The 18,388-nt window shown below is 35.8% G+C and overlaps 1 protein-coding gene and 1 pseudogene across 6 annotated transcripts in view; one reads left to right on the top strand and one right to left on the bottom strand.

Moving 5' to 3' along the window:
• Positions 1 to 18,388, top strand: part of Lrp1b (LDL receptor related protein 1B) — a 1,877,349-nt gene that overhangs the window by 374,573 nt on the left and 1,484,388 nt on the right. The gene's annotated exons all lie outside the window — the stretch shown is intronic.
• LOC109674900 (polyadenylate-binding protein 2 pseudogene) lies at positions 2,320 to 3,128 on the bottom strand (annotated as a pseudogene).

Genomic DNA, 18,388 nt, shown 5'->3' with positions numbered 1-18,388 from the left:
TCAGTTTATTGGTAATTAGTATCTTACTGTTAACTGATATTTTATTGGTAATTGAGTAGTTCTTCATTCAAGAAGCCAATTTACTTCTCAAGGCATTATTTCCAATATTATCTGATATCTTAAATCTAGTATTATATTTAATTTACAATATTACTTCAATATATGGTTGGGTTATTTTCTTAGGTCTGCTAAAAGATTTTCATTTTTTCCTAAACCACTTTGCATTTCAAACTACACAATATTCCAAAACTAGCTAAAATCATTAAAAGATGATATAAAATAAAATTTGTAAATTTAGTGATGGGAAAAGTAGTGAGAACAAGCAGTAGATCTGATTCTGGTACAAACAGATCTGACTAGAACAGGAGAAGACTCAGCATTTGATTCCGGAGGTTTGAACTGAGCATTCAAGGAAGTATCCCGAGTGATGAAGGAGTTTGGAATCTGGATTTTCACACAGGTGTCTTTGGATATTGTAGAGTGCAGTATTATAGAATTCTATCTTCTTTTTATGTTGATTCTACTTGCAAATCTGAAAATGAACTTCCCTCTCACAGGCCTTCTATTTTAGTAATATCACAGAACTGCCCACTTTAAAAAAAATTAGCTCATAATTTGGGTACTCAGAGAAAATGAGTGCCATTGTGTAGCTGGGGGTGAATTAGCTCCCTTTACTTTACTGTGGCACAGAGACTGACTATGTTTTAAATATTTGCTATTATGTTATATAAATCCTAACACATAAACAGTACACAATAAATATTTGTTGCATATATAAATGAATTAATGAATGAAGAAATGAACTACTTTTCTCTACACATTTATTTCTCCAATTCTATGATTGCTTGAAAAAGAACACTGACAGATGAAAGGTCTTGTAGTTCATCCTTATCTCCCTGTTTGCATACTCTCTCAGGAAGAAAGCATCACTCAGGTCTCTTCAGAAAGGCTTTACTAACACAATCCTTTACATGGAGTAAAAATGTACAATAAAATTTATTGAGCTCAACTGAAATGGAGGGAAAAAACTTATGTAAAAAGCTGACATTGCAATTACTTTACTTAGATCATGCATTGCTCGTTGGCCATATGTTCATGAACATATGTTAGATTGATTTTGGTAGTTTTGTTCTCTAACTATTGTATAATGGTGAATTTTGTACAAAGTCCATATGATCAGTGTCCACAACACTATAATTCTTCTTTTGAGTGTTCATTGCCCAAGTTATAGAGATGAATTTCATTTAGGGCTGTATGTTATCAAAAATGAAAAGAAAAAAAATGGGGAGAAACAAAGAGTAGGATGTGCAAAGAAGTACAGTTGCAGACCAAAGCACATGAGTTTTACAACGATAAAAGGGATTAAACGATGGTCTTAAATAATGGAGGCTAAATGGGTGAAGGACACTTCATGAATGTGTATGAGCAGAAATCGAAGCAATGTTTTATTAACTGGAAACAATGTATCTGAGATAAAATCTATTACTATTGGTTAGAAGTAGGGTGAAATCATTCTGAAATTCTATCATGTAAGAAATTCAAAGATACTTTTAAAGGTAAGACTTCAAAAAAGACCATCTTCATCTATGACATTATAAGTATATTCTTCTTTTTTTCAAAAAAATCTTTATTCATGACACCTATTTTAAAAAAAATTACCACTTCCCATCTCCCTGTTCCCACATCCTCCCATCCCCTCCAAATAAAAGAGGGAAAAAGGCAAAGAAATAAAACAAAACAAAAAAAAAACCCAAAGCAAAGTAGTACGTTACCCAGGGGGAAGGGAAATTTACACTGGATCCACTGGTTGGGGATCAGAGCTCCTTAAACCGCAGAAACATACAAAGAAAGACTCTCAAAACAGAACAAGAAACACAAAAAGAAACAAATTAGATCACCAGGCAATCTGGAGGTCAGGGAGCCCAAGAGAGGGCTGGGGTGGATGATAGACCTGGAAGGACAGTAGCAGGCAGGAGAGGACTGCAAGAGGCCAGGAGAAGTTGGAGGGAAGGTAACAAGTGAAGATCCTTCCGGAGCCCTGGGTAAAAAAAAAACCCTCCTACCACTCATGCTTACCTACACTAGAGCAGCCCCCAAGGGGATGAAGGGGGAAGGGAAAACACAGAGAGTAGCTTGCTTAGTTGAGAAGTGTCCATGGCGAATCCCCAGTGAATGAGCAGCCTCCTGCCCGTGCCCTGGCTCTTCCCCTACTCCCCAAAGCAGGTCCCTCCTCATCAGTTAGTAAAGGGCTTCCACAGTACATCTTTTTTTTTTTTTTTTCCATCAAGGTCATCTTCTGGTTTTCTTTCTGTGTTTTGTTTATTTTTTTTCCCTCTTCTTTCTTCTTTCTCTTTCTAATACACATTTTTTTCTGTAAGGGGAATACGATGATGTCGCTCTAGCGTGGCCCCTGAAGACAAATCCCCAGGGCTTGCTGTTAAAACCACTGTAAAATCAAGAACGAGAACTGTTGTACTTGGTAGTCCTGGCAAGGTAGCCGGCACGTGAGAAACCCGGATCTATTGTGCTGATGCCTGGTCTGTTGGTTCCTTTGGGGATCACCTTGATTTGTCTTCCTCTAAAAAGGGACTCAGATATCTGAGGCCAGGGAAGTCCTCACTTACTCTTTGTCTGCGGACTCTGTATATTCAAACCCTTTGGAATGGCCTCTAAATTTGTCACATTCGTGGTTAACTGAACCACAGCCATGAAAGTGAACTTCCAGCTCCTTTGCTGTTGCACCGAATTCCACACTGTCAACAGATGAGACAGGCATCAGCCTCCATCTTCTCCTCAGTAGACATGATCACTGGGCCAGCATTGCTTAGAGGTGGACTCATTCTCTTTTGCTTTTTTACCTCGTTCTATAACTCCTTTAGCTTCTCAGCTTCTTTCTCCATCACCCTGACTCGAGATTTGATCACTTGCAGCTCTACTGAGTTCTAAATGATGCCATCCCCAGGGTCACTCTCGACCAGTCCCAGCTCTTCATCCTCCTCTTGGCTGCCGGGGGACTCCTGAACCAGGCCCCCATCTGGGGTGGCTCCTCTTCAGGCTCGAAATCCAGCTCAGAGCCCAGTTGCTCAGACTCTAGGCTGTTCCACAATCCCCTGCATCCCCCGGGCGCCCCCCCCTCAACTTCCCCACAGGCCCAGGCACAAGATGATGCAGGTGCCTGGCCTGAAACCCACTGCCTGCAGCCCCCGCTCTATAAGCATCTTCTAATCAAGTCTTTCAAAACATTTATGATTATGAATAACTCCGTGGAGGTGTGGTACTAGATCTATAACTCATTGTAACATTTTTCTGGCTGAAAATTTAATCTGTAAATATTAATACACAGTTTCTAAACAACAGATTTCCAACCACCTTCAATGAGGTGATAATTAGATATTTTCCAACCTTGAGTTGTTTTTTGGTATTGCAGAAGGTTCAGGGAACAATTTCCAATGGAACAGATTATGAATGTGATAGATGTAAAAATTAAAAGAATATTTTATTTTTTAAGATTTATGAAGAAAGTATTTTAAGTTATCAGATGCTTACCAAATCTTCATCTTCATCACCATCTTTATTCTACCGAAAACAACTTACTTAGTGAGCAAGAATTACTTTCCAAGCTGTCTTAGAGAATTTTTTTTTCTGTGAAAGTTTGCATGGGTGTCTTTTATCTATGTCTGTGTGACTATAAAGAGTGTTCATGAATTTTGAATAAAGCTACCTAGTGCTATTTATAACCCACAAGAAGGGAAATTCAAATTAAAGAATTTATTAATACTTTTTTTACATGGTATATTTCTCTCCCAAACTCCCTCAAACAAATGCTGCTTTGCATTTTATTTTCTGTTTTTTAATCATGCTTTCTTGACCAAACCTGTGAGGCAAAAGAGTCTGCCCACAGAATGGGAGAAAATCTTTGCCAGCTATACATCTGACAGGAGGTTGATAACCAGAATATACAGGGAGCTCAAACAACTAAACTCCCCAAAATTCAATAACCCAATAAAGATATGGGCAAATAAACCAAATAGAATTTTTTCAAAGGAAGAAGTCCAAATAGCTAAAAAACTTATGTATAAATACTCAACATCCTTATGTTGAGGGATGCAGGGAAAATGCATCCCTGCATTTTCACAAAGGAAATGCAAATCAAAACCACATTAAGATTCCACCTCACTCCTGTTAGAACACAAATGCCAACAAATGTTAGTGACAATGTGGGGGAAAAGGAACCCTCATATACTGCTAGTGGGAATATAAAACAATACGGAGGCTCCTCAAAAAACCAAAAATAGAACTGCCATTCCATCTAGCAATTCCACACTTAGGGATATACTCAAAGGAATGTGAGTGAGCTTACAACAAAGGCACTTGCACACCCATGTTTATTGCAGCACTATTCACAATAACTAAGCTATGTAAACAGCCAGGATGCCCCACTACTGATGAATGGATTAAGAAAATATGATAGTTATAGAGAATGGAATTTTACTCAGGTACAAAAATGAATTAAATTTTGTCGCTTGCAGTAAATGGATGGAACTGGAGAACATCATCTTAAGTGAAGTTAACCAGGTTCAGAAGGCCAAAAGCTGAATGTTTTCTCTTATGTGTGGAATATAGACTTAATAGAAATAGAGCAATATTATGAAAAATAGGTCATACTGGGAGGGGAGAAGTTCAGATAAGAGAGGGGAATGATAAAAGAAGGAAGTTAAGGTGAATATGACTGATGTTCTGTCTATACAAGAATAAATATAAATTTTTTTCATTTTTTATTGTTTTGCTGGGTGGGGTACATTGTGGCATTTACAAAAGTTCTTACATTGTACCAGATATATCCCTCTTGGACTCACCAACTCCCCAGCTCTCCTTTATCCTCCCCTCCCCCCATTCCTGAAATAGTTTCAACAGGTATCATTTTTGCATTTACATAAATGTGTACACAGTATTTGTACCATATTCACCCTCCTACCCCCATTCTCCACCACTTCCTGCTTCCCACTGGTTCCAATCCCCCCACCTAGCAGGACCTATTCCACCTCCTGTTCTCCAATTTTGTAGAGGAAAAAATAAAAGGAAAAAAAAAACGACATTGTTTGCTTGTTTGAGATAAAGGTAGCTACATGAGGAGTTTCCTTATGATTTTTCCATGTACACATGTACTATAACCCCAGTTGGTTCATCTCCTCTATTTTTGTTAGAATTCTTATAGAATTCTTAAACTGGCTGAAACCACCATAAGGAAAGGACTAAGGTAGAGTGTAGAAAAATAGAGGAGATAAACCAAATGAGGTGATAACGCATATATAGATGCAAGTGCCTCAAAAAAACTTCCTTTGTAGAAAATGCCATTTTTTTCTTTTACAAAATTGGAAAACAGGAGAGAGGAACAGTGCTGGGGTGGGGGTGGAGAGTAGAGAGGAGAAGGAGAGATGTTGGTACCAGTGTATGTGGGGAAGAGGAGGGAAAAGGGTGCAGGACGATGAATAAGGTGCAAATGTTGTATACATGTATGAACAAAAATATGATACCTGTTGAAACTAGTCCAGAAATGGGGGTGGTAGAGATAAAGGAGAATTGTGGAGAGGGTGAATTGAAGTATTATATATTTGATATATTGTAAGAAGTTTCATAAATAGCACAAAATACTCCTACCCAGCACATTAATAAAAAACAAAAATGGGAAGAAAAAAAAAAGAATAACTTGAGCCTGTTTTGTCTGGTTCCTGGAAGCCAGGATATGAAATGCTTCCTGCCATGATGGATCAGGACTGCTTAAACCATGAGGCCCTATCTGTTTAGAGAACTGTGCATGGCATGCTCTCCAGTTCTAAGTAGAAAGGATAAACACAAAAATGTGTGAGTAAGGGAGAAATGACAAGGGCCAGGAGGTACCGATTGATCACCATCTGTTGTCACAAATTCAAGACAGTCCCTGACAGTACACTGCAACCTGATGGATTAATCCACATGCTGAATGCAGGAGATTCCAAGGATGTTAGTAAGGGTAAAGCCAGATCCTGGAAGGAGACATCCTCTGGACAGGAACCCTGTTTGGGTTTTGCCTGGGTGAACCAAAAAGTTCTATTGTGTTGGAAAAAAATATATAGAATAACCTAACTCTCAGAACAATACTCCTTTCTTTATTTTTGCATTGGGTTTCAATTTTGGTTGCAGAAGATGCTACTTGCAGAAACTGCCACAAAAAGTACATTTTCTTAGCAAGCAGCAGTAGAAGTTAACTAGGGAAATAGCAAGGAAACACTGTTAGTGTCATTTCTTCAGACTTGCTCACTACATGCATGGGATTCATTTGACATGCCTTGCCTGATATAAAATACAAAGGTCCTTAAAACTGTTAGTTGAGTGCACAACTTAGTAACCATTCAATTGTGGATGAAGACCTAAGGATTGGCATCTGAATTCTAGGAACAGCTAAGAAGTAAAAAGAACTTGTTTTTTTAGTGATATTTTCTTCCATTTCTACCCTTCAGGCCATAGTGTCTTCCCTGTGAAACTGTTTTCATGTTCTCCTCATTCTCCTCTCATTCTTCCCTCACTTCTATAGAAGATTGTAATTCAAATGACAAATTTTAATAGTCCTCCACCTGATGTCCTAATGCAAATATACATTGCCTAAATTAATATCTTATTAATATAAAATAAATTGACTTGAATGTGAGAAAAAGTTATCTATGACAAGGTAAAATGAGTAACAAAATTCAACTTTATATATATTTCACTTGTAATGTGTTACTGTTGTTTACTAATTAAAATCAACCTGTAATGTAGTCCACAGAATGAGAGACAATTGTAAGGTTAGGTACATCTCTGGAACCTTTGCCCTCATCAGGGTAAACTGAGAAGGGGTAGGTGCTGGTTAATAACAACTTAAAAAATTGGATTAGGTGTAGCAACTCCCAATTCCTTTTCAGAGATGTCAGGCTATAGCTTGAAATAGCCCTGGTGGGAATAGCTACACCATGGAAGTAAAAAATGCTTCAATCACTGGTTTGTTTCTTTTTTATCCTGGAAAGTCCATTGATAAACATCAGTATATCACTGATTGAATTAAATAATTGATAGATTTTCACTGCATTGGGGGAATACTAGCAAAGACTCAGGGTCATAGAATCCTAGAAAGAAACAACTCTTTACCTATCAACCAAAAAATAGAACACTTAATTTGTATATGAAACTTTATTTATAAAAAACATTGTGCTGCTAAGAAAAAATTTGAAAGTCATTACTTTACAACATTCTTAAAAAGTGATTTCTTACCTTCATTGTTTACATTATGCCTATAACTAACATATTTTCAGTGAGTGACTCTTAGTTCTAATATTTCATATTGCTTCTAGAAGTTTGTTAATATTTAAGCCATGTATTAATATACTTCATTACACTACATTTGTAAATCCTCCTATTCTTTCATTTTTATGCAAACCACTCAGTTTTGGAAAGAAAGTAATTCTACATTTGCCACCTTAATCTTATGAGAATATTATGAAGCATGACCAAAGACATTGATTTGGAAAAGAAATGGTAGAATGGTCAAACTAGGAATTTAATATAAAATGATCAGTTCAGGTGGATCAGTGGCACCATTTGGTGGCAGTATGAAGTTGTGAAGTCATCAAGAACCTTTAGAATCTGAGATATCTAGTTTAAGCACAAATGGCATTAGGTACTAGTTGTATGGTTTTAATCAAGTAATTTAACCTCTCTGAGGTTAAGTTTCCTCATCTATAATGGGAATGATACATACTACACTAGGTTGTTTCTAAGATTAAATAGGATGAAGCATGAAAATTCTTTAGCATTGTCATTAAATGCAGCAATAGACATTTTTAAAGTTTTAAAATATATGTGTGTGTGTGTGTGTGTGGTGTGTGTGTGTGTGTGTGTGTGTTTGTAAGTACATCACATTTGTAATCTGCATAATATGTTTTGCCAGGCATAATGGCAGGTGCCTGTGAACCCAACACTTGGAAGCCTGGGACAGGAGAATAGGGAGTTTGAAGTAAGATTGGGCAACATAGAAAGATTCTGTCTCATAAAAAAAAAATGTGTTTAGGGGGAATATAATTTGAACATAGGTAATCTGAATCAGCAACACTGTCTGGCTCAGTGACCATGTACCAAAAGGAATCATACAAATAAACTAATAATTAAATCAACTCACTTGATATATGAAGACCCAGGAAGATTAAGGAATTAATCCATGTAAATACAAACTTATGTTCAGTGATTTGGCTTTCATCATGTTATGTCACCTTTCTGAATCCAATTTCCAATTTAGTAAAGTGGGAATAATACCCATAGTGCTGTTTTATCTTTCAGATTAAGTGAGATAATAAATGTGGTCAAGTAGCAATCAAAGCCCTGAGAGTCTAGACTCCTAACAAAGAATAAGAGATCAAGGCCACGAAACACTGTCCCCACTTGTTCATCCTGTCATAGGCAACCATGGTGAGTCTATGCAATCTAGGACTTCTGCTTCATAATTTACTTCTAAAGCATTACACTGTGAAAGCTACAAATGATGTGGTTTTTGATCTAAATGTAGATCCGTTCTCTGTGTCTGTGCATTGTTTTCTGTGCTACAAAAAAATAAAAGTCATCTGTCATTACAAGTCTCAAAGGCTGCAGGACTAAGAAAGAGATGTTCTAAATGTGTAGGAAGCAAAATAATGTGTGTCTGCATTTTCTGCCCCATTACAGTTCATGGTCATGGCATACATTTGTTGGGAAATATATTATACACACACTGCAGTGGAAAATGTAGTCTAGTCTTTGGTGTCTAAGATAAGAAATAACTGTAATGAACAACAAAATCCTGAATAAATATAGCTCGTTTCTACTTTTCTTGTGAGCACTACTGCTCACATTAGGCCAACTGCTCTCTGACTATCTCTGAGCTACAGGTAGAAGGATAAGATAAGCAGACACACTGTCTGTAGAATGTAAAGTCTATACTACATAGGACTATTTTGAAAGCAAAGATTTCATGTGCATATCAGCTGCTTGCCTGACCCTTTGGAATCTCTGAAAATCCTCAGAATCTCTGATATATATTGTGAATGTGTCTAGATCATCCTGTCATGTTTCACAAGACTGATAATTCAAAGATCATGATTAATCTTCTGTGTGGAAAACAGATTCAAGTGAATCCAATCATACAATTTAGTCATCTATTCTTATTCATGTTAATGAGGTTTTCGCTTGATAGTTCATTTAAAATTCATCAATGAAACAAATATTTTAAAAATAAATGTGAAGTAAAAACATAATAGTGTCCAATTCAGCCAATACTGGTTTGTTCTCCACTTCTCACAACCTCAACCAATTTGTATTCAACTTGCCTATATTACACGGAACTGTTCAGCTGCATGTGTCATGCTGTATCTATACAAATAGAATACATAAATTTGCATGCATTTAATTTTTATGTATACTCTATTAATAGACTGAAATTTTATTCACTGAAAAGTTTGAGCATTTAAGAAACAACTCATGAAAGTTAATTAACTTCCTCATGTTGGACAAAATTAATCAATCATTTTGCTGCAATAATAACCCAGTAAAACTATGGAAGGCTCTGTTGTCTTTTGGAACTCATCCTTACCTGGTTTTAAAAGTCTTTTGTAGATTTGCCTTCTATAAATTGGACCAAATTTATTTTGTTCTATTCTTATTTCCTACCTCCCCATATCTCAGCATAACATATTTAATAGCTTCTCTATCTGCTATTTGAAGTAGGATTTTCTTTATTCATTTTAAATTACCTTACCCACATGTCAAAAGGTGCCCCTCATCTTAGTAGTTCAGGATTTAATGAACAAATTCATGTTCACCATATCTGTACCATTTGTGATTAAATAGATGTCAATCATGTCTTCCTTTAGGCTCTGCCATTTCAAAGTCTTTTTGTCAGTTTTTAGTCCTTTTAATCTGTTGTCATGCAGGAGCCCTAAGCCCTCTTCCACTCCACTTACATGTTAGTTAGACTTTTCTGAGTATTTTGAAAGCTACTCTTTGTTTCAGTGATAACAAGAACTGTATAATGGCCCATGCAAAAACAGTACAACTTTTACATAGAGACTTCATAGTATCTTAAATAATGGTGATAATCATGATGGTGATGATTATATAATGCATGGTAGGATAAGCAATGTGGGGTAGTATTTGGCATACAGTAACAGCCAGTAAATGGAAGTTGTTATCTATTATTGGTTGTCATTGATTAGATCTTACTGTTCCCCATGCAGTTCATTTGATCAGGCTTCTCATGTCCAATACCTCATTTAATTTTCCTACCACTCTGCTGAAATATATAATGTTTATAGCGATGATGCCTAAGCCATGTAGCTGGTAAGTATCAGACAGAATTCAAAAACTGTTCTTTTTGTTTCCCAAAGTACAATGCTTGTTCATATGAAGCCATTATTACTGTGTCAACACTGACACCATCAGTCAGGTATTAGTCTTCATATGCTATGCTGCTGTTGAGTAAGTTATAAAAGGATAGCATCTTTTATATCATCTGCTTTAAGGGCTCATAATGTCTATTAGGGGCTATAACATACTAATAATTTCTACATGGATGAACCATTCTATGGTACGGATATTAAATGCCATAGTAGTCTACAAGGCTATGTGGAGTGGTTCTTGTCAAAATTCTTAACATCAGATTCAGTCATGTGGATTTCAGAGAGAAAAACAAAATAATAATCTGTTTCCAGAGTTTTTCATTCCAGTGTGCTTCCAGTCAATAATTCTTTGGAAATAAAGAAAAATACTGACATACAATATTAAGACTTATTATCTGAGAACTAAGAATTTTGGAGATATCAAACTTTAGATTGCAAATGAGACAAAAGATAAAAGAAGTTGATGGATAGGTTAATAAATATGTATTATGGTTCTGTATTATTTAAAATACATATATATTTTTTAAGTTATTCAAAAGGGCAATTAAGTAATTAGGAAGAAAAATAATTAGAGCCTTTTTAGATTCCTTTATTTTTCTAACATCCTACCTGTCTGTATAAGTACCATTCATTGGTAGGAATTTATCCAGGCACTACCACCAAGTAGCAACCTCAAATGTATTCATATTTTCCATCTTTGAGACTATGATTTCTGTGTTAGCTTGCATTTAGTGAAAGTAGTGTTAAAGATTTTATAAAACATATAATCATGTCTCTTATATTAATAAACAATGAACACATCAAAGATTTTATTTAGCTTTTTAGCTAATGAAATCACCAGTGAGATGTTTCAACTGGTTTCAGGAAAACTCAAAAACCATATATATGGAATAAATTCCTTATTTATGTATGTAAATAAAGAATACTAAAGTGAATTTATAAATACATGCAAAATAGGTCTATCTGCAGGGCAAAATATCAATTGCATTCCACACAACTAATTTGGATGTCTATGGACAAATGCCATTTGCATTGTTATTAATTTTCTACAATTTATGGAATTGTGAAACAGTGCAATGACAATGAAAGGTTGAGATAACCCATAGTAGGTGATAGTAGATTACCCAGTATGCTTCATTTTTGTCCCATTGTGATATATTATAATTTTCCCTAAAGGACTGACTAAAAAACATTATTGCATGTTGGGTTTTTTTTTCAAAGTAGAGTATAGATATTAATATTGTCCTTGGGTGTTATAGAATGAGGACAAACCAAACTGAGGGTTACTTCTGAACCTTTTTAATTTATTGAATCTGGTCATTTTTAAGAGGTAGGAGAATTTGAAACAAATATAGCTTAAGGATGTGATATAAGTAGGGTGATTTAGGTTCTCATTGAAAGAAATTGAATGTACTTGAATTTCTGTGGCTGCAATGAAAGGGAAATCAAGGTCACAGTGAGGATTAGATTCCTCTTCTGTTCCTCCCTGGGCCTATTGTCATGTTATCTGGAATACTTTCTATACAAGATGTATATGGTGCTATTACCTGGTGGGAGGTTGGGTGAATTAATGTTAACATGTTTAAAGTAAGATAATGGAGCGAGCTTTTTAATGCTCCTGTTACTACTGAACCTAATTGGACCTAATTGGGGGTGATGGGAGATGCAGAAAGGACAAATGATAGACAAACATACATAAAGCTGAGGCCAGGTGTACTGGGCACTTGGATGAAGACACACAACAGCCTCACTGCTTCTTTTCTCTATTATTCTCTTCATTTACTTTACTTCTTTTCTCTATCTTTATTCAAGGACTTGCTTCTAAAGTCTTTCTTTTCTGTTCTTTAAAGTTTCTTTCCCTAGACTCGCTCCAATGTTTTCTCTTTAGTTTTCTTTAGCATGATCTCTCTTAAGAGTCTTTGCCCCCAGACTTGCACTGTCCCACATTCTTTCTTTAGCTTTCTTAAAGTCTCAGTGCTCAGACTTGCAAACAACAGCAGCTGCATCTAAAAACTGCATTAGCATAACTCTTAAAGTCTCCATCCTTGGACTATTCCATGTACTTTCTTTAGCTTTTCTTTAGCTTAACTTTTCTAAAGCCTATGTATAAAGTTCTTTGTGCAGAAAGCTGCTCTGATGGAAACACACCAGCCAGTGGCAGCCACAGCCAGTCAAAATTCACCATCAAAGAGCCCCTCAGGGAGGGGCTGGGGTGACATTTAACAAGAGAAACCTGTGTTCCTGCTTCTCTGAACATAAACAATTTAGGAAAAGCAGCTAGGCTACATTCTGCACTCCTCTGTGGCTGGGGCCAGCCAAACTCAGCCTCCCAATTATTGGGCACAGCTGCGCTTATGTAGGCTTCTCATAAACCACTCCCTACAAGATCACGTTTGAAGAAACATTGTATCCAAGAGTTTTCCTTGTAAAAAGACAGGTACTTTATAGCAATCCTCAAATAAAAACGCTGGTTTACTGGCCCAGCTTTCCTTTTGAGCAATTCTTTCTCATTAAACTCTTCAAATTCTTACTAGACTCTTAAAATATGATTTTAATTACCATTTCTGTCAAAGAGTGGTGAAAATGCCATAAGTTCTTGAAACAAAGAGACATATGCTAACATTGACATAATGCCACCAATCATGATAATTTTTCAATTTTTTATAGTTTTTAATCACTCTGTTAGCACATTTTTGAGAATAGCAAAAGGCTTAGAAATCAGGATATAAACACTGATACTGGGTTTATATTTTTCTCCTTTTGATTTAAGGCAGCAAAGTTTAAGCTGCTATCACTTGTTTTGTTTTGTTTTGCAATATCCTCTGTTTCTACATGAGTGCACACTCAAAACCTACCATCATGCCAGTGTATTTCATGTATCTTCCTCTGTAGGTGTAGGTTATTTTTTTGTTGTTGTTTCCCTCAATACTTATTCTAAAGAAGTGTTTATTTTCAAACTTTATTTTTATAACTGGCACATAAAAACATAAAAGTTGTAACTTATTTATGAAGTGTGATGTGATGTTTCCATACCTGTATTCATTGTACAATGTTTAAATCAGGTTAAACTTATCTATCCATATGCATATTTATGCTAAAAATTCAAAACCCTTTCTTCTGGCTTTTTGAAATAAATGATGTGTTATTACTCTATAGTGTGCAATAGCACACCAGAACTTCTTAGTCCTGTCTAATTGTAACTAAGTAATCATCCATCATCCTTTCCACATCCTTCCTTCTCTCTACTCTCTCCTCTGATAACTATGATCATTTTCTATGAGACATATTATAGATTCCATGTATGAGTGAGATCACGAATAGTTTTAAACTCTTGCAATTAAATACTGTCTGGCTATATACGTGAGAATATTTATGCTTTTGAGAGTTAGCAAAAGTCAAAGCCAAAGATGAATGCCAGGAAACCTCCAGAAAGAGTCCTCTGTCTTTAGTCTCTGCCACCTGGCACCATTGTACAAATGTCCTTAGATGTTCACATTTTTAAATCCATTCCTACTTTGTAATGTCTTCCTCATTTGGAGTTCCTTTTATTCTTAAAATGTAATGACTTTTCTTCTACCAAAATATACTTGACCTTGGTTCATCCTTGTAGTACCTGGCTTTGCAATTGGCTATCTCTGGATATATTAGGTAAATTTAGTCAATATGTGTTTAATGATGTAGTTCAAGAATCTTGGATTTCATAGACAAGTTGAATTAAAAAAAATACATCTGTGGTACAGAGAAAGGATTATCTACTTTTAAAGGTGTCACATGAGGACATAAAACAAAATCAGTACTAAATTGTGCTATATCCATACTGCCAAAATACAAAGGGCAATTAGGACATAGAAGAAGAAATCTAAACTCATAACTAAAACAAGAGTTGAAAATTTTTCAGCATTTTAAATAAAATGTTTACTTGAGCAAAACATTTATATTGCTTAATTTACTCTGGTTTAACATATTAATAATGCTAACTAGAAGATTCATTTCAATAGTGGCTCTTTAAAGACTTTTTGCCAATCCCATCATTAGCAAATGAAGATTAAGGGTGATATGTGGAGACAAAGAGAACTTGTGTGTCCTTCTGGATCAAATTAGTAGGGACAAGCTTGACAGGTGAATATAATTGAGAAACCTTCTTAAAATTGTCCCCATAAAAATATCTAGGGGTAGACTGGGAATGGTGATGCATATCTATAATCCCAATTTTAAGGGAGGCAAAAGTAGGATGGTCAGGATCCAAGGAAAACTGAAGGAAAGAAGTGGGAGACCCTATTTTAAGAATAAAATAAGTAAAACAAAACAAAGGACAGGTAATGTGACTCAAGTGGTAAAGCACCTATATAGCAACTGTGAGGCTCTGAATTCAAACCCTAATTCTGCTCCCCCAATTTTTTAAAATGTAGGGCCATAAAAACATGTGAATGAGCAAGCCCAGAAGTCCTGGCAGCCCATTTTGAGGCAGCATATTCCAACACAACTTTTCTAGTTACCTTAACCATTTTGTTTCTGCTCCAGGGCTGTAACTACTTCAGATTGAGAATCACAGATAATTTTCACTTTTTATCTATGACAAGAAGAGCATTTGTGCTATGCAGTTAAATTTAAAAGACAGGAATTTTGTTGAAGTAGTGTTTATTTACTTACTTGGTGCTGGATATTGAACCTAGGAATCCACACATGTTATGCACATGCTCTACCATCAAGCTAGAGCCCCAAGCTGCATGATTCTGAAATTTTGTCATGCAACGTAGTCAAACTGAGGTCTCTTTGAAACACCCAATGCTGCATCACATTTCAGAATTACTGATTTAAGTGTAGGGCTTGGGAATTTGCATTTTTAATAAATTCTAAGTGATTTCAATGCTGTTAATAAAGGAATTGCATCTTAGGAAAACTGTAACTTTATCAAATATTTTATTCTTATAGGTTTCTTGTAGAATTTACAGATTCCTATTTACAACTTTTTAAATGTGTTACTCTTAGTGGAGAAATATGAACAAATTAAAATTAACAGTTGTCTCAATGAATTAGGACTGCTATAACAAGATATCACAGGCTGGGGGACTTAAAAACAGGAATGTTTCTCATGATTTGGGAGACTGGAGAGTGCAAGATCAGAGAGCAGGCACATTCCTTGTCTAGTAAAGGCATGCTTCCTAATTTGTGGATAGCTGTATTCTCATTGTATCCTCACATGATAAAGAGAAAAGACAGCTCTCTGGTGTCTCTTCATAGAAGACCAGGAATCCCATTCACAAGGAGGCCTTTACCTTCATTACCTATTCCATGCCAAAAGTGACTTCCAAGTGCCTTGCATTGGAGATTATGGCTTTAATATGACTTTTGAGAGGGACATGGACATTCAGTCTATAGGATTAGGTAATATAGTCAATATATTGAAAAATATGTCCCAATAATATGGACTTTAATTTTCTAAACAATGCTTATATTTCCAGATTTGTTCTGATGTGGTTACCAGGGCAATTTTACGTCATTTTTCTAACTTGGTTAGACTTCTCTTATGCTTAGGAATAAGAGGGTTATGTTTGATCAGAATCCTTGCTGGAGGAGACTTCTAATAGATTAATAGAACAACTCACTTGGGTTGATTTAACACATGTAAAAGCCAATTAAGTTCATGTAAAAATTTAGTAAATCATTGTTTTCCGATCAGACCCTGGCACTTTGGAAAGTTAGGTAACTGCCTTGCATATGTGTAACTAGTTTGTTGGATAATTAGGTGATACTAATCAAAACAGTTAAAGTCTGAAGGTTTAATAAGCAGCTGTGAGGAATTACTTCTTATTTGTTCCAAAATCCCTCTGTCAGTAGCCCTTAGAATATCTAGTTGTTGGCAAGTGATGATAACTAGAAGGAATAAGACCATAGATGGGATTTTGAAGAATTAATACTTTGTTAATTTTTTCCTAATGATGTATTTCACTTTAATGATATAAGAATAGAAGTCATTCCAATGGCTTATGCCATTATTCAGGCCTTCACTCTGCTTATAATTAAGCAACAGTGACCTGCATGTTAGTCTTCCCTTAGTTGTTAACAACCAGCTGGAGAAGCTCAGGGCTATTTTTGTAATTATAATTGGTGAAGATTGAAAAACATTAAGATAAATAAAGTGTCTACCTTATTAACAAGCAACTCATTTCCACACTTGAATACATATCAACAGGGGTTCCAAGTTCAGTCTCCCTCACTGACCCCTTCCAACTCTTTAAAGACAACACAGGGGGGTAACGCCTCCCTGCAGTTTCTACTGGGCTTTGCAATCCACTTTCAAGAGGCTGGGGGAGGGTTTCATTTGTTGAAATAATGGCATAAGACTAAAAGCTTTCAAATCCACTTTGAAGAAAAACATGTTCAGACAAAAACAAAATGCATTTCTGGAAATATAGAAAGAAACTTCTGTATATTTATAGCTATGGAAGTCAGTTATGAGTTTGTAGCCCAAAGTCTAGTGAAATGGCTTGGACTATGACTTTCAATAGGTCAGAATTAGTTCACAATTACTAAGTATTCAAGAAGAGCATGTCATTTGTCAGATGTAAGAAATATTCTCAGGTCTCACCTTTGAATTAAAGTACTATACAATTTTCACTGATCCTTTAAGTAATTAAAATTACATTTATTGTGTACTTATGTGACAAAATTTGAGAAGTGAGTATTTGAAATCAGAATAAAAGGACCTTAAAAGGATTTTATTGTTTGGTGAATAAAATCAAAACAGAGACCTGCCATATGATCCAGCAGTCCCATTCCTGGGGATGTACCCTAAGGAATGCAACACAGGTTACTCCAGAGGCACCTGCACACCCATGTTTATTGCAGTGCTATTCACAATAGCCAAGTTACGGAAATAGCCAAGATGTCCACTACTGATAAATGGATCAAGAAAATGTGTACTTGTACACAATGGAATTTTACTCAGCCATAAAGAAGAATGAAATCTTATCATTTGCAGGTAAATGGATGGAACTGGAGAACATTATTCTGAGCGAGGTCAGCCAGGCTCAGAAGACCAAAAATTGTATGTTCTCCCTCATATGAGGACTTTAGATCTAGGGCAAATGTAACAATGTGGTTGAACTTGGATCACATGACAAGGGGAAAACACATAGGGGAGATATAGAAATAGGTAGAAAACCCAAAACATGAAAACATTTGATGTCCTCACTCCAGAGGAGCTAATACAGAAACCTTAAGGCAACAGAGGTTATCATGAGAAGGGGATCAGTAACCAGTGCAAATATCAGTTAGAGATGAATTAACATGGGTCATAAAACATGTGTACACAAAAGGAATGCTAGGAATACTTCTGTACAGCTATCCTCAACTCAACTAGCAAAAAAGCTTTGTCTTCCTTATTAGGCTTGTGTCTTTTCTTCAACAAAATTAGTGATAATGGCAGGCAGGACCTGACTGGAACTGAGGGGAGGAGGGGAAGAGAGGGGAGGGGAGAGGCAAGGGGGGAGAAATGACCCAAACAATGTATGCACATGTGAATAAATGAATAATTTTTAAAAAGAATATAGATATAATACACAAAAGGAGTACATGTCTGTATAAATACAGTGTTGTGAAATAAAAGAAGAAAGAAAATGACTGGCTTTTCTGGGAAATGGTAAGATGTAGAAATTGTTAGTAGACAGGGAGTCAAAAGCAACTGGAAAGTATCAATGGAATTAATTTAATATTTAAAGAATTAAATACCTTTTTTGTCTGTCCTTATTCTCATTTGATACTTTAAAATGTCATGCAAATGTCCCTTAGTTGAGAGGATTTGGATATGCATGCTGCATGTTTCCAGTAAGTCTCAGAATGACTTGGTACTACTCATTGCTTAATCTGTCTTGGCATTAGCTTCAGTGCTGGTCCATGAAAGGAATAAGAACAGATAATTTTCAAGGTCCCAATTTGTTCTAACATTTCCT

The sequence above is a fragment of the Castor canadensis genome, chromosome 4, assembly GCF_047511655.1.
Source record: "Castor canadensis chromosome 4, mCasCan1.hap1v2, whole genome shotgun sequence".
NCBI classification, from domain to species: domain Eukaryota; kingdom Metazoa; phylum Chordata; class Mammalia; order Rodentia; family Castoridae; genus Castor; species Castor canadensis.
The sequence above is the reverse complement of the archived record's forward strand: the minus strand, read 5'-3'. Positions and strand labels throughout refer to the sequence as shown.